The 15,350-nt window shown below is 39.4% G+C and overlaps 1 protein-coding gene across 2 annotated transcripts in view; it reads left to right on the plus strand.

Annotated features, from left to right (window-relative positions):
• DPYD (dihydropyrimidine dehydrogenase) overlaps positions 1-15,350 on the plus strand; it is a 623,728-nt gene that overhangs the window by 408,650 nt on the left and 199,728 nt on the right. The gene's annotated exons all lie outside the window — the stretch shown is intronic.

Consider the following 15,350-nt stretch of genomic DNA (forward strand, 5'->3'; position numbering starts at 1 on the left):
TGATAACTTTATGACTAAATAATGACAGATTTTTTCTGCCCGAGTAGAAATCTCTCTCTGCTCATTACAAAGTTCTCTGCACAATTATGGACATACAAAAAGGGTTTTTAAATTCAGATCCCTATGTCCTGCCCTGTAAAAGTATATAATACAAGGTACTGTATAATGTGCATTGTTTTTAAAAGGTAACACTTTAAAAAGCAAAAGTAAATAAAAACCCCTTTCCAAGCATTGCCTCAGTGAACTTAATGAGCAGAGAATGACATTACTCAAATGAGAGAAAAGCAGAGATGAGGATACAAAAGAATATCAACTAGTGATTACAGTGAAGTAAATTATTGCATTATTGTAAATATTAAAAACAGAAGAAAATTGATATATAATTGCTTTTTCATTGTAATAGAGGCAGTTTAAATAGTGGGTTCAAAAATCAACAACATGCTAGAAATTAAAGTCTTTGTTACTATCAGTGCAGTTGACAGGGTTTTGAATTAAGTACAAAAGATTCAGTACAAAAGGAATTACTTTAAAATTATACAGAGTTTAGGTACATTTTGTTTCTGTTGCTCAGGGCCCTGATAGGAGTTGAGCTGAGCTGAACAACAAAGGAACAATGTATCTAGAGGATGCTTAGAAAATTCTGTTTCTCCATTCCTTGCCTCCTCCAGAGTTTTGCCGTTCTGAATTTACCCTGTTCTCACTTCTGAAGTACAGTGGTGCCTCGCATTATGACATTCATTCGTTCCAGCAAAATCACTGTAGAACGAAAACGTCGTAAAGCGAAAATAAAAAAAGCCATTGAAGTGCATTAAAACCTGGTTAATGTGTTCCAATCGGCTAAGAACTCAGCGTCCAGTGAAGATCCTCCATAGGGGCAGTCATTTTCGGGTGCCTGTGCAGCGAAAAATGGCTCCTAAACACAGCGGGGAGCCATTTTGAGCATCCAGTGGCCATTTTGAAAACCCAACGATCAGCTGTTTTGATTGTCGGGAAACAGGGAACCGATCATCACGCAGCGAAATTCGCCCATTCAAAACGTCATTTTGAGATCGCTTTTGCCTCATCGTAATGCGGATTCGTCGTTAAACAGAGCGCCCGTCTTGCGAGGCATCACTGTATAACTGGTGCAGCCGGCATTTGTGTGCGTAGCTGTTAAATATCTGTGATGAGTCTAATTTTAGTGTGAAGCTTGACCAGCGTGTCCCACCACATCCCAAATTGTCTGTAGTTGGATTTCAAATGTGTTCAAAAGAGTGCTTAAACATTCTGTAAGCTAATTTGTGGGGAGGAGAAGGATCAGTTTTGGTAACTGGTTCATTTAAAACAGATGACCAAACATGTGTACCTGTGCAGGCAGAAGCATACAACAGAGACATACCTTTGTGTCCTGTTGAAAGGGGTGTGGGGAGATGGAACCAGCCATAGACATGGCATGGGAGTGAGAAGGAGAGGATATTCACCAATGAGACCTTTAGGGATCCTCAACACTGAAAAAAATACTCCAAAACTGTGTTTCTTGATGTGATTACATTCATGATGTCACCATCATTTGTGTGTGTGCAGTTTCGTGCCATCATGTCTGGATGCGTGGATGAGACACACACAAAAAAGCGAAGTTTTATGATGGGCAGAAAACATCTGGGTCTGTAGATATTTGGTACTGAATGCTATCTGGGACTTGTGCATTTTAGAAGATCTTCTGGGCCAAGAACTCCCCCTCTTTTTCATTTGATTATGATGCCGTTGTGCGGCTATGTAATTTCAGATTGGAATCAGAAATCCCTGCATGTGTGGAAGCCACATGTGTCTACCTCTGGAACTAGAAAGGCCACTTCTACACTCCCACCAAAACTTGGTGTTTTTTTCCCTGTTGAAAAAGCCTTACCTCAGCTTTTAGTGGACATTTAAAATAATAATAATTTGGGAGACCGAGAGATCGCATGGGCACCAAAGGTGACTCTGCAACATGGCAGCATTGCCCAACATGCCCCCTAGATAGCACAAGGGGATGTCTATGCACTTTTGAAAACCAAAATAAAAAGGAAAGTTGTGTGGGTGGGTGAGGACCCACAGGAGTACCAAGGGGCAGCTTTAGGAGCTGGGCCATGACATGCAATCCATGGGTTGCAGTTTGCCTGTGATCCTAGATGTACTAGTCCTCCAGAAGTGTTCAAGTTAGGCAAGAAGCATGAAAGGAGAATTTTAATTCTTTCCCAGACCACCGTTTGATGTTCCTCAGATGAACATGTATAATTAGTTAGGCTGTCGCCTCACCCACTCAAGAAAGAGAATGGAAGGCCAGGGGCTGCTGCGGGAAACAACATTGGCACAATACACCCATGCCAACTCAAATGCTGGTTTTCTTGCTATCCCTGTCACTTGCTACTTTCCATCCCAACCCTGGTTGTGGGGTCTTATACTTTGTCACCAGCTGCATTACTCTGCAGAAGGTTATATGGATATTATGGCGTTACTTTCAAATGGTGTTATTGATATGCAGGAGCTGGTTTTCACAACTGAATGTTTGCATTGTTGCCGTGCAAAAGGGTTCTGTGCTATCACGTACAGTATATGATCACCACCACCACCCATTATTTATGTCTCTATGCTGACCAGTTATACTGAGAGGGTGAAGATGTAAATAAACCAAAGGAACTGCACGCTGTAGCAAACCACACAGCTCCAGTTCTGGCATTAATTTTAGAGAGTTTTATTAAGAATAAAACCCAGATGAAGCAAAACACCAGGAGGAATCTTCCAGAGAAGCAGTAAACAAATAGAAGCAGAGAAATCCTCTTATCCTTTAAAAAAAATTCGAATGAGGCGAATTAACACAGACAAGATGGTTTTTATCCCCTGATCCTGTGGAATGGTCAACAGAGATTGTGACAGAGCCCTCTCTTCAATGTGTACCTATGCTGTTCATTAATTAATTATGCATGATTAAATAGGAGTAAATATCTGAGACATGTAAGAGTAGGGCTCTACAGGACGAGGCTTTAAAACCTAAGGAACATAATAACAGATCCTTGTGATTTAAAATTATAATGGATGTTGGATAGGAAGCCTCTGTTCATTGCATTGTCCTCTTCAATTGATCTTCACTTATTTTGTTCTCTCAGATGAGAGCAGAAAAATCAGTTTTCTCCTGCGGAGGCAAAGTGGCAAGATATTTTGTGCCATTGTTTACCTTTTCAAATTTTTTGTTACCTGAAAAATATCACAGAAGTCTATTTTATGCATCTTGGCTTTTTTTTTTTTGCAAATTACACAGATCTTGTGCAAAAAAAAAAATCTCCCACTTTTTGGCTAATGTTGTTGTCATGTTTACCCCGTGGCCCCTGCTTGTTTCACCAAACACAGAGCTCATGAAGATATCCCAGCATGCCCTTTGACACTCTGCCACCAGTTGATCTCTTTATCAACCTATATTTCCTATGAAAGACTGAGGTCCATTCAGTACTGAACTTTTAAACAGAAACAGATTTATTGATTATAAGTTGTTTTAGGAATAGTCCTTAAGCACATTCTTAAAGTTTATACAAAGCTTCGGTATTTTACTTTAATCTCTTCTATCATAATTAATACAGGTCATACTCTGACTAATTATTCTTTAACTCTCTCTCTGCCTCAAACCGCCAAACCCCTTCTCCAAAACTCTGTCTCTCACTCCCCAGACTCTGACTCACCCTTCCCCTCCAGCCTCTCTGGCTCCGTCTCCCAACACCTCCCATTGGTGCAGGCCAATACCATTATTTATATTCCTATATATAGGAAGACAGGGTGTTCGCTACAGTTGTTGGCTGGCAAAAAAAAAAAAGTTGACTTTTTTCCATCATGCAAGACTGAAAAAAGTTGCAGTGATTAACAGGGTTTTTTATGGAGTCAGCTGAGACATATATATATTAATCGTCGCTATCTGGAAACATCACTATACGGATAGGAAAACCCCATAGGAACGCATTAAACTCCATTTAATGCGTTCCTATGGGGCGAAAACTCACCGTTGAGCGAAGATCCTCCATAGTGCCGCCATTTTCGCCACCTCGGTAAGCAAGGAAACCGCGCGAAAATGCTTGCGGTGGCCATTTTGATTACCCGGCGGCCATTTTGGAACAGCTGATCAGCTGTTCTAAAAACATCGCAATGTGAAGATTGGTAAGCGAAACGCTATGCGGATTCGTCGTTAAATGATGTGCTCGTTATGCGAGGCACCACTGTATATAGAGTTTGATATATGTATCCATGTATCAAACTCTCTCTCTCTCTCTCTCTCTCTCTCTCTCTCTCTCTCTCTCTCTATCTATCTATCTATCTATATATATATAGAGAGAGAGAGAGAGAGATTGATACAATTCTCATTCAGAATTACTGGCCATGGGTAGTTCTTGTTGGAGTTGCAGCACAACATAATGAAAGAGCAGTCCTCCCTAAATTTACTTGAGCTGGCTATGATTTTCTTTCTTCACAATCAACTAGCTTAAATAATGTCAAAGGTTTAGGGAGGTCAAGCATGAAAGGAAGCCTGGGAGCTCAGTTGTGATTATTCCCTCTTGAGAAATGTAAGGCTGATATTGTTGGTTCTTCATCCTGTGCTCTGGAGGAGTAGAGAAATTGTTCATTTTCCTTTTCTCTTGCATTCTGATATTTCAAACCTCAAGTTGTTTTCATCATGAACATGTAGTGTATGTGATTCTTGGGAAATTCTTACTAAAAATTAACTAAAACAAAATTATCTTCAAACCCAGCTCCGGAGTATAGAGACCACTTATGTGAGACTAGCTTAAAGGGCTGTCCAGTTCAGAATTCCATGCACAAAGTATCCAACCAGTTCCCTATTGGGACTCAACTAGCAGGGCTGCAAATGCAGACTGCACAATCCATTTTACACCCCCCCCCACCAGCTGATGTGCAACAAGAAGATGTAGATGTGTAGGCTAAAGATGCTCTGATCTTTCCCACGGCATATATAGGTCTCTCACTAGTTGTGTGATGTCATCCATGGCCAGAGTTTGTTCACAACCTCTCTAGACTCCGAACCAGGCATGACAGCAGGGAACATCAGCTGCCAGAGCAAATTGTCAAGACTCTTGGCAGGCACAGTTCAATATCTCCTTTCTTTGTTGTAGCCCTGTCACCTTCAGTGGGATTGCACAAATGTATGTGGTCATTGAATTGTCTCGTAATGTCAGTCAATCAGTTTTTATTTGTGGCTTTCCACTAGATAGTCCTCATAATGTATGGAGCTCAAGAAAAGGCTTTAGAAGATTGACGATTAATAAAGACATCCACAATGAACACAGCTTTTTTTAAAAATATATATATATCATTGAAAGTGAGTGACAAGTTTTCCTTGGGTGTACATAAGCACTTAGTGACCCTCATTCAGTATTTGACAGTGCATGCCTTGGTGTTTTAATGGAACGTTTGATAAATTAAACTGTCCTGGAAACAGGGATTTCCTTAGCCAAACAGAGCTCTGAGTAAAGTATATTAGTGAGGTTTGACTGGCAATTAAATCCTTTCAGCATTGGTCCGGAAAAATATATTTATTGTTAGTAACTAATACTTAACTAACCTTTACCCTAAGCAAACTCAGACTCATGAGTGCTAAACATTTTAGAAAGTGATAGACTATAATGCTGTGGGTTTTTTTTTTAATTGCTTGTTTTATTTATAGCCTGCCTTTCTTCTGATTCAGAATCAAGTAGGGAGAGATGATAAGGTATTTAATCCATGTGCATTCCAATACAAACTGGCCTGGTCTATACCCCCTGGCCTAATATATAGTCCAGATCATCATTATCCTTTTCAGACTTCTCCTAAATTCTTAGTGCAACTGTTCATCTCATATTAATTTTTTAAACTCCATAGTAGTTGAGCCTCGTGGTGCAGTAGTTAAATGGCTGTACTTGCAGCCAAAACTGCTCACGAGCCAGGGTTCAGTCCCAGGTAGCCAATTAAAGGTTGACTCAGCCTTCTAACCTTCTGAGGTTGGTAAAATAAGTACCCAACCTGTGAGGGGGCGGGAAGCAATGTGTAGCCTTCACAATTAATTTGTAAACTGCCCAGAGAGTGATTTAAGCGCTATAGGGCAGTATATAAGCAGTTCACTTTGCTTTTTGCTTTGCATAGTAGGTGTGGAAAGAGCACAATGAAGACTTATTATTGAATACACGCAGAACTGGCATGTGCCAAAAATAAAGAGGTCTGTCTCTCTCTAGTTACCCCTTAAGCTTGGGAAAACTGATACTAATAGGATTTATATGCTCTGATTCTTAATACAGGATTATAGATGTAAGTTCTATTTGTAAACATCCTAGATAATGTAGTTATCGTTGCCTCGAATATTGCTCCCGTGCAATACGAGTAAACTGCTGTTTCCGCTGCAGGCAGTTTCTTTAGACAAGGCAATTTTTAAAAAATAAATAACTTAAGTGATGCGGTGCATCAGCAATGGTCTAGCAGAGTTGAAAAAAATCACGTCCTTTGTCTCTCCACAGCAGTTTTCAATTTGCCAATTGTAGCAAGCCACTCTCAAGCCTCTACCAATCCAGGTCTCCAAGAGGGCTCACTTCTTCTCTCCATAAACTGCTGCCACCAACCTATCCTTAAAATCAAAAGGACAAGTGTTTCTTTCAAAACAAATAAAGTGTTTATTGATCTGTACAAAATTAAAAGGGTAAATCACAGGTATTAAATCAATTAGTCAATCACGGTTTATAAGACACTAGCTCACACAGACTTTTCCCTCACTGACAGGCTCTTTCTCACTCTCAATCAATCTCTCTAATCACTCATCTTCCAAACTCAATCTGATCTCTTCTCACACATCACACACCTTATATAACCCAGCTCCTCCCACTTCTGCACCACCCTCCATCCTCTCATTGGCTGAGGTTCCCCTGCCCAGCTGTGACGGACAGGTGAGAGCAGAGCTGTATGCCACACCAATATCTTGAAGTGGCTCACTTACTGAGCTACTTCATGATACCAGAAATTGACAGCAGAAGAAGCCTTGACAGGCTCATTTCTTAGTCGCTTCCCAGCAATTGCACACACCAGAAATGGACCAAGCTAGAGCTAATCTACCCCCCCACACACACACACACACGTTCCTGACAGGGGCTCAGAAAGGTGCAGGTGGTGGCATTCTGGGGATGGATTGGTTTGCTGTAGCAATTACATTATACCAACCCATCCCTGCAGCACACCAAACAACGGAACAGATGCCCATCTGATCAAGCTCATGCTTCTCATCATGTAAAGGCTCATCTTTAGTAAGTGAGAAAATTTATCCATTATGATTTTGTTTTAACCCATGTCCCATGTCATTTGTCCATTACTGAGAACCCTTATAATTGTTTGGTGCTAGAACATAAAACTTTACTAGTTGTGAGAAAAGAATATAAAATTTAAAATAACTTTAAGAAGTGGTGGTGTGATAGGATTCCTGGAATTGTACTGCTTTCTACTTCAAAAGGCTGCAATCCAGTTTATACCTCAAAACAATATTAGTCTATCTTGCAAAAGGGATACGGTGCATTTATGTGTGGAATGTATTACATTGTTTAGGCATGCAACTCCATACTTTGACTTCACAGAAAGTACAGCATTCTCACACAAACACAAATGCTGCCAGGGAAAAACGTATATGGAATGTATATGGTACAAATTACTTTCGGGTGTTTGTGTGTTGGGAATGGCAAGGATCTGAGAGAGAGGCATTGGTTTTCAGGTGCTACTGCATAAGATCTATGTAGATTTCACTCAAATTGTATATAACTGCAGTCTTTTTTCTGCTCTCTCTGTCCTTATATTATTGAAAGAGCTTTTTAATGAGAAAGTATAGGCAGTGGTATGGAACAGTCAAGCATGCTGGCAATGTGTATCTTTGGTAAGAACTGCCATTTGCTTAGAGCACAATTTATTGGTCTTATTAGAAAGGAATACATTCCACAGTTTTATGAGGACTATAAGCACATCTCGAAAATGTTGCCTCAAGGTGTAGAGCAGGAGAAAATTAAAGCCGTTTCTGAAGTAATCTGCCAGGTCTCCTCTGAAAATGAAGTAAGAGCATCTCTTGATTATTTGGAAAAACAAATCCTTAATGGCTACAGATAGCTCTAGTGCTCACATCGCCTGATCTTAACAATTCAGCTAATGCCACTGCTGGAAATTCCAATCTGAAGGAGCTGCTTGTAAGAAAAAGCATTTCTTCAGATCTCTCCGGTGCTGCAGTTCTGCTTTTCTCCTGAAATGCGATGCATACAGCTGGATAGCTCACTGGTTTACGTCTCTGGCTGCGGAGCCAGGGGTTGGGAATTCAATTCCCCACTGTGCTTCCTTGAGGGACGCTGGACTCAATGAGCCATAGGGTCCCTTCCAGCTCTGCTGTTCAAAGGTCCAAAGGTCATCATAGCTTTCAGTATCATGTAGAAGTCCTGAGTATGTCTGTGACCTGTATGCCTGAAGATATTATCATCCCATTGATTACTCTGCTTTTAGTGGTCATAACTGACCAGATAGGCGGGGTATAAATTAAATAAATAAATAAATTAAATAAATAAATAAATAAATAAATAAATAAATAAATAAATAAATAAATAAATAAATAAATAAATAAATAAATAAATAAATAAATAAATAAATTATTTTATTCAAATTTCATCTAGTGGCAGATAGTTCCCAGTGCAACTTTGACCTTTTAGTCCTATATATTCCTACTTTTAAGTAAGCTCCATTGAGTTCAATGACACTCTCAGTAACACACACTTGAATGTGGACAGAGCAGTATTAGTGTTCTGTACAAATGATTTTGATCCCAGAAGAATTTGTTTTCCTTCACAAGGAAATACATGAAGACAGATCTCCCATTCTGATAGTAGAGTCTTCTGCCTGGCCTTGAAAGTAGAGAGTTGAATTATGTTAAAAACACTGATGTCACCCTTGCTGAGTCACAACAGTGGAACATTAAACAACAATCCTGAGGATTTTTACATTCATGTTTGGCCTTCCTCTTATGCTCTAGGCTTCAACTTTTCCAAGTATTATTGTCTTTTCCAGAAAATCTTGCCTTCTAATGAAGTGCCCAAAGTACAACAACCTATGTTTCTTCATTTTTGCTTCCAGAGAGTGTTCAAGCTTGATTTGATCTTGGACCCACTTGTTGGACATCCTGGAGTTAATGGCCCATAGTAGGGCCTCAAGATATTAAGTCTTCCCAGGCAATCATTAAAGTTTATGTCCTGGTCCTCAACTGTGGAAGGCCTTTTTTTGCAAGAAAAAGGGGGGTTTCATTTCATAGTCTGAATGTTAGGAACAAATATAAGGAGAAATTTTAATGAGTGTTCACCAATCAATAATGGGAGGATGAAAATGTGAAACTCCTTTTTTTAACTAGCTTTTCTTGCATTATTAGTTCTTCCTTCTTCCAAAGAAAATCATCAGTTTTCAGACAGCCTTTAAGATCCATTAAGAAACTGTAAGCATCTGGGGATTTTAAACATAAATGGCCAAGATTGATCTGTTATTATCAATATGACAAGAAAATAAGTTTAAAACCCTAGATGTTCTTTTTTTAAAAAAAATTGTTGAAAGAGTAAACAAAACAAGAAATCAATAAACTTTGCAGTTTCTGGTCCACCAATAATCAGAGCCCACCATCTATCCAGAAACTGAGAGACAGACCCCAATTAATTCTGGACTGCTGCCCCACAAAGTGTAGATTGAGAATGTAGCACACCTGACAGGACTTACTAAAATCATCAGATTAACATTATTTATCTAGACATTGCCTTAGAAACACAAGACATATCAGTATTTCTGACATCTGAGATACAGGAGACAGAAGAGCAGTTTCTTGTCTTCTCTGGAGAGTGACGGCAGTGACATGTCCTGAACCCTGCTGAGTGCTGCAAAGCTCTCTCTCTCTGTGTGTGTGTGTGTGTGTGTGTGTGTGTGTGTGTGTGTGTGTGTGTGTGTGTGTGTGTGTGTGTGTGTGTGTGGCATTTTAGAAGTTATATTCATAACTTAGTCATTCTTTTGTTTATTTTAAACCTGGTTGTTTCTTCTGTGTTTAATATTTACAATCAGAACAAGGACTCATTGAGGGTCAGACCACAAGGTATAGGGAAGGCTTTTATTTGGCAATTAACTTCTTTTCCTCCTCACAAGAGGATCAGAATTTCCTCAGAGACAGATGTACCAGCAGACTTGGATATTAATGCCATATTTTATTTTTGGTGACCAGCCGCAAAACAAAGCACACTAAATGCAAATAGTGTGTAACTGAGGGAAATCACATATGCTGTGACAGATAGCTTTTTCCACTTCAGGGAGCATCTCTGCTTAAAGGGCTTCCAAATAGGTTGTCAAGTTTTACACACAAATACAAATTCACACAAGTGTGTGTGTGTGTGTTTGTGTGAGTGAGTGTGTGTGTGTATCCATGCACACAGACAGACAGACAGACTTTCTGCAACATTAATTTCAATAAAAATAAAAATGCACAATTTCTTTCTTCCATTGTAAGGAGTCAGTAATTCTTTACTATTGTATATTATTCACAGTTACCTGAATGGTTGTACGAGGTGTGCCATTTTCATTGACACTGTCTCCTGAAAAAGAAGTTGATAGATGTTTAAGTTTTATACCAAGGAGGTTTTACACTGCAGCTACTTCGCTTTATGATTTTTATTCTCAAATCTTGCTGTAAGAAACTCTATTAGATAAATGTAGGCCAATACACTCCTATTTCTGTCCCCCAAAATCTAAGTATATATGTACTGCATATCTTTGATTAAGCACATAGGCAGTGGCCTATGATTGCCCAAATGCAGGCACGGGTTCAAACTGTGGAACAACATTCGATCCGAAGTTGAGAGGTTGCACTGAAGAGCACTTTGTGAGGCTAAGGAGTTGGCATGAAGCCACTGTTGCGTTTCTTCAGCCCTTCAGGCCCATTGGCACAATTTCATTTCCCAAGCAGAATTTCCATGGCATAATGAAGATCTTACACTGTGTCAAATACCACACCACAGAGACTAATGTAACATTTGTTGAAGTCATGAGACCATGTTTGACTGTTCAATGCTACCTACTGATGTTGTATTCTAGTCTCTCCTCTCTCTCTCTCTCTCTCTCTCTCAGTTCAGGTTTGGATCTGAAGCAAGCAAGCATAGACCAGTTCCTGCCCCTGTGTATGTTGTTGTTATGGATGTGACTCTCTCAGTGTTCTCAGTCTCTGAGACTCTGTGGCTTTTCTCCAGCAGTGAAGTATCTCTGCACAAAATTCCATACACTCCCTGACCCCAAGAAATATCACAGGAAATCTTAGAGAATTTCGCAAAGGTTTCATGGTAATTTTTCTTTCTGGAAGCAATGCCAAGCCAGAGAGAATTGTTAATTCTGCACAAAAGGCTTATTCATTTCACATTGAATATGAAACCATTCTTACCTGAATTACCGTTGTAGAGAGAGAGAAAAAGGAAATGATGTTCCTATTCACTCAGTTGTAGGGTTTTTTTGTAGCTTTATTCTTGGCAACTCTTCACTCTCGTAAAAATCATATTGAAAGAACTGCTACTCTCATTTGGCCATTTTGACTGTGGGCTGCAGGAACCCATTAATCCTATAAATGTCCATTTTAGCTTTAAAATCGCAATACAAATTTCTTGAGTCCAAGAATCAATGCTGATAGGTGCTGCCACTTACAGTGTATTTTAAAACACTTCAATGCAAGGTCCATTTATTGACTATTTGATGAAAGATGAAATTCAGAAGTAGTGTTGGTCTGCTGATGCTCATAGGATGATGAAAAATGGGATATCCTAAGATAATAGGTACATAATGGATACATCAAGAGAGGACATTATAATGCATCAGTGTTGTGTTACATGTGGAGGTCCCTACTGATGGTTTGAGGTATTTTTTATTTATGTATTTATTTATGTATTTATGTATTTATGTATTTATGTATTTATTTATTTATTTATTTATTTATTTATTTAACTTGTATGCTGCCTATCTGGAATGTGTCTACTCTGGGCGGTGTACAGAAAATATAAAAATAAACTAAGAAGGTATAAATAAGCTAAAGATACAACCCAAATTAACAGCAGAATCCAAGATGAAAAAAGAAAAGTAGGCTAGGTGATGGCTGTAGGGAAGGCCTGCCTGTATAGCCATGTCTTCAGATTGGTCTTAAAGGCCCTCAGTGAGGGGGCCAGGAGGATCTCTGCAGGTAAATTGTTCCAGAGACAAGGGCCACTGCCGAGAAGGCCCAGTTTTTAGTTTTTTCCTTTTGGACCTCTCTAGGCGTTAAGCCTCTTAGCTGCCTGGCCTGACTGGAACAGGTGATACAGGTAGAACTAGGTGGAAGAAGGTGCTCAGCCAAGTATCAAGGTAGGAGGATGGTATGAAATATTTGCAGACTTTCCCTTTGCTCAGGGAAAGCACATGTACCAGAATGTTTGGAGTCCACTATCTCAGACGTACAGGGAAGTTGTTGTGCTGTGTGGTATTTAATCTACAGAGTACCCTAGGAGAAATAATAGCTTTTCAGGACCGAGAAAAGGATCAAGGAAGTAATTGAGCTAAGGGGCAAGGAAACCATAAGCAAAGTCACTTAAAGAAGACTGCTGTTTTTTTTTTTTTTTAAATTTTTCTTAAAGAACACTGCTGATTATCCAGTGGGCTAAGGGGCTAAGAAATAGGAACCCCAGGGAGAGAGAGAGAAAGAGAGAATTGTTTATCTGTCTGTGAGAGAAAAGGAAAATGAATGAATGAATGAATGAATGAATGAATGAATGAATGAATGAATGAATGAATGAATGAATGAATGAATGGACGAATGGACTTTGTTGCATATATTTGTTACATTTAGTCTGCTCCTTGGGTCTCAGTTAATTTTGAAGAAGGTGTTTATTCCAAAGGTAACAACAATATAGAAAGAATTTTTGATTTCTACAGAGGAAAGAAGGAAAAGAAAAAGGAGTTTGGACAATGGTTTTGTCTATAGTATATTATGTATTTTCACGTTTTCCTTGTTCCTATGAAGGTATACTTGGGGTTTTTTGGTTTATGATATATTTTGCACATGTCCAATATTTCTTAAATTCTTGGATTACTGGGAGCTAAAATTCTAATCTTATAAACTCTGCTCCGGGTAAGCCCTACAATAAGGGACTGCAGAATGCTTACCTGCCCCTGCTTCAAGTCTTCCTTTGAGTGAAAGGGGACATTTCCATCTTTTTTACTTCTGGTACCTCTGAAGAAAGATACAGCAGCACACATTTGTTCTTCAAGTGGGATTGTATTTTTTCCTTAGTATTTTTTACCTATTGCTCTTGAAAAAACCAACATTAGAGGATTCTTCTCAAGTGCTGTGTGTGTGGTTTTTCAAATCCCATCACACCATTCCCAGATGTGTGTGGGACTATTAAGGTTGCTCAGTAAAAAAAAGACAATTTGAACAACACTCAGAGGTCCTTTTCTTGATCTTCATGTGTTTTGTACTGAACCCTGGTACTGAAGGCAGTTTTTGGTGCTGAATTTAAATTAAACTCTGAATGAGTGTGTGTGGGGAGGGAGGGGACATCCATTTTCAGTTGCAGGGCCCAGAGGTTACAAGTGCTTTCTGATGCACTGCTGTCAGTTTGAGCCAAGGAGGGAGGAAGTGCCCCTCCCCTTTTTTAACCCATTGAAATATCCCTCAAATATGGTACCAGGGTTTGGGCAAGCAGGCGAGGGAAACAATCACCTAAACCTGGTTTGTTTTTTTGTTTGTTTCATAGGTGCACAGCTTGTTGTGTGCACAGCTATCTTATTATGCCAGTTGCACAAGGGGTACCCACCACTCTTTTATGCATATGGAAGCCCCACTGATTTTAACAGGCTGGTTTCTGTATAACTGAAAGCTGGAGATTGCTGGGCTATTCCTGGGTATTGCAGGCTGTGGGTGATACACAATACCCAGAACCCTCAACTACCCCATAACCCCCATGTAATTAGCACCAAATATTCCTATGTTACTGTCCTGAATCCTTTTTGTAGTCCCAGCAATCTCTGTGTGAATACGTATGCCATCCCATAGTTGTGTGAACACACACATGTGCACATATCTGTATCCCACATAGTTTGAGGCCCCAAGCCATGCCTTAATTAGCCTGTGCATATGTCTCATGCTTTCTTCCAGGCTAATTTGCCCCACCTATTACCATTCCTCATAGGAGAGGCTCAAGCCAATTGATCAATTTGCTTGTCTTTCTTTATCACTGCTGCACCTCTACAGCTATTTTTGAAGGAAGAACGTCTCCCTTATGATACTTGAAACATAGATGCTCCACAAAACCAAAATGGCAGGCAAGTGAGAAGGGAGGGGGTAAACACAACATCCAGCACCTCACATAACATACAGTTAAATGGTGAAATTCACTACTGCAGTGTATAGTTGTGACTGCCAACTGTAATAGCTGTCAACGATGATTGTACATATTTATGAGGGATGGGGCTATCAGTACATATGAGTCAAGGGGCATATTAATTATGTTCCATGCCCAAATACGTGTATTTTTTACACAAATCAATTGACAAGGATGTTGTTGCTTCATCTGAAAATAAAAATGCTGAGGTGGAAGAGGAACATCTTACAGATTAGTATACCTTCTCCCTACCTTGTTTTTCAACTTGTGGCCTTAAGAATCAATAACATATCAGCACCCTGTTGTTAAGCTTTTGCTGCAGGTTATAGTTTATGTGTTTGAAATATTGTAAAACTGGGTATAACCACTTTCCATTTGCTCTTTTGATTGTGCCTTGGCTTCTCCTGCTCCCCAGATAGCAAGACAATATCTTAAAAGTAAGTTGCTGCTCTTGCAAGGGATGACATAATGTGGTGGGCAGCCAGCGGATGTTGGCAGGAAGCCATTCACGTTTCTGGTTGTGTGAGGATGGCTAAATTGTAAGATGACTTTAAAGTTACATTGTTCATTACTGTCTGAGTAAACCTTCTCTGATTGTTCTGGTTTCACTCTCCGAGCCCTCATACTAGAATTCTTTTTCTCCTTCTTTATTGATATGCCTCAGCATTTTAGCCCACAACTGCAGGGGATGGAATAGCAAAAGCAAAGTTCAGTTCGAACATAGATGCGCACCTTCTAAAGCTGTTATTTAAGAAGCCACCAATCAGAACTCAACACATTTAAAAAGCACTTTACAATGTGTTTTGTGTTTGTGAAAATCAAAATTGTAATCAATAGAAAAATGCAAACTCAGAAATATTAGTGTTCAAGCTAATGCACTAGTATTCACTTTAAATTTAATTTGTTATTTGTTTAGGTATAAGAAAA

This window comes from Pogona vitticeps, chromosome 4 (assembly GCF_051106095.1).
Source record: "Pogona vitticeps strain Pit_001003342236 chromosome 4, PviZW2.1, whole genome shotgun sequence".
Lineage (NCBI taxonomy): Eukaryota > Metazoa > Chordata > Lepidosauria > Squamata > Agamidae > Pogona > Pogona vitticeps.